The sequence below is a fragment of the Sinocyclocheilus rhinocerous genome, unplaced genomic scaffold, assembly GCF_001515625.1.
Source record: "Sinocyclocheilus rhinocerous isolate Xijiao unplaced genomic scaffold, SAMN03320098_v1.1 scaffold1390, whole genome shotgun sequence".
Lineage (NCBI taxonomy): Eukaryota > Metazoa > Chordata > Actinopteri > Cypriniformes > Cyprinidae > Sinocyclocheilus > Sinocyclocheilus rhinocerous.
In genome coordinates, this window is record NW_015665627.1 from 928,135 (window position 1) to 930,002 (window position 1,868).

The 1,868-nt window shown below is 35.9% G+C and overlaps 1 long non-coding RNA gene across 1 annotated transcript; it reads left to right on the plus strand.

Moving 5' to 3' along the window:
* Window positions 1-734: 734 nt before the first annotated feature.
* On the plus strand, window positions 735-1,718 carry LOC107731395 (uncharacterized). The gene is made up of 4 exons (XR_001638769.1): window positions 735-758; window positions 1,002-1,146; window positions 1,492-1,545; window positions 1,648-1,718. It is a non-coding gene; the product is annotated as an uncharacterized LOC107731395 (long non-coding RNA).
* The last annotated feature ends 150 nt before the right edge of the window (window positions 1,719-1,868 follow it).

Sequence of the window (1,868 nt, forward strand, 5' to 3'; positions counted from 1 at the left end):
TAACTTGTGTGAATGGAAATTGTTATTTGTTGAATGTATTAAAGGTGACATATCATGAAAATCTGACTTTTCCAGGTTTTAAGTGCTATAATCAGGTCCCCGGTGCATCTACCAATCCTTCACAGTCATAACCGACTGTTTTTGTAACTTATGCGTGTTTTTTACGTAAACTTGTGTGTGAATGAGAACTTAGTTTAGTACTCACATGCTGTGTGGTGGCCACTTTCTCTGTCCGTGTGCTTCGGATGTGTGCACTCAGAAAACCGTATATCAGAAGTTTAAACTAATATGATTTAAAACACATGATTTCAGCGCGATAAACATGATAATCAGAACCAAAACAGATTGTTTTTAGCAGATACGAGCTGTAATGGCGCAGCTCTATTCTGGAAAAGGGGGTGGGGAGCAGTAAACTAATATGGTTTAAAACGCATGATTTCAGCGCGATAAACATGATGATCAGAACCAAAACAGATGTTTTTTAGCAGGTACGAGCTGTAATGGCGGCAGCTCTATTCTGGAAAAGGGGACGGGGAGCAGCAGCTCATTTGCATTTAAAGAGACAGGCCCGAAATACAGCGTGTTTCCACAACAATAACCAACTGCAGAACCGCAGAACCATTACCTCACAACAGTCTGAGGCCACAGCGCCAGGCCAGCAGTCTGATGCCGGAAGTGGGCGGAGTAACAGTCTCATGTCGGAAGTAGGCGGAGTTTATGACAGAAACAATAATGGTGGATAAGAACACGGTTAAAAGGTATTTAATCTATCAAATTTATTTATTTTATGCCTTTAATCGTTTGTTAAGCAATTTATACAGAACATGTCTCCAGTCTATTTTTTGTAAATGTGCTGTGTTGATGAAGTGCGTTATCGCGTCTGTTTTTAGAACTTCATCGTCTCACTTTATGGATTGTTAACTTGGCTCTGTATTTTATTTCAGTGGTTACGTTTTCTGATGCTGACCAATGTTTTATGCAGATTTTTAAAATTTAAACAGGCATATTACGATTCAGAGACGCTCAGCTTTACTTGGAAAAAATTGTTGCAACAAATTCCACTGCCCACTGTTTTTAAAAGGACCAGACGGCACAGGTTGAATGCACACCTTCCAATTCACTTCAGAAAGGCAGATGTCCATAGAGGTATGAACTTTGTGAGTTATTTGATAATATACAGTGGCAATAAATGGTATTTAATAGCAGTCTTTTTGTAAATTGTAGTTTGCCTGCCCAATTTGGTAAAACACACAACCTAACAGCGATATGTATTAACAAATATGGATATTATGTTTGCAGTTCAAGGTTTGCTGTTCATTGATGTTCATTTGCGTAATATTCTGAATGTTTCTTTTAATATTATGAATTAAAAAAGTTGTTTTTGCATTGTCAGTGGTAATTTTTGCTTTCGAACAATGAAACTTAGCCATCTTATGCAATTTTTTTTATGGTTATAAACCATTAAAAAAATTCTGTTTGATTTTGTTGCAGTAAATTGACAAGCAGAATCATACCGATTTCCAATGGAAGCTGATTGAAAACAAGGTTAGTTTTGTAAGGCTTTCATATTCTACTTATACAGATGGTGTGATGTTATAGCTGTCATGTCTTTTCCAGAAATAACTGAATAATTTTCTTTTGTTTTAGAATGTCCACAACAGCTGGCCGGTTCTATTGATTGTGGGATCTTCATGTTGTTGGTAAGAAAAAGAAAGGGAAAGTCATTTTATGTAACGACTGCAAGTAAATAACTGTAATTGGGCATCTAAATAAAAATAATAATATGCTTTTTGTTTTCTGACTTGTAAAACAGTAAATTCGAAAATTCATAGATAATAATTATATTTTAGCATTAGAGTTACTACTGT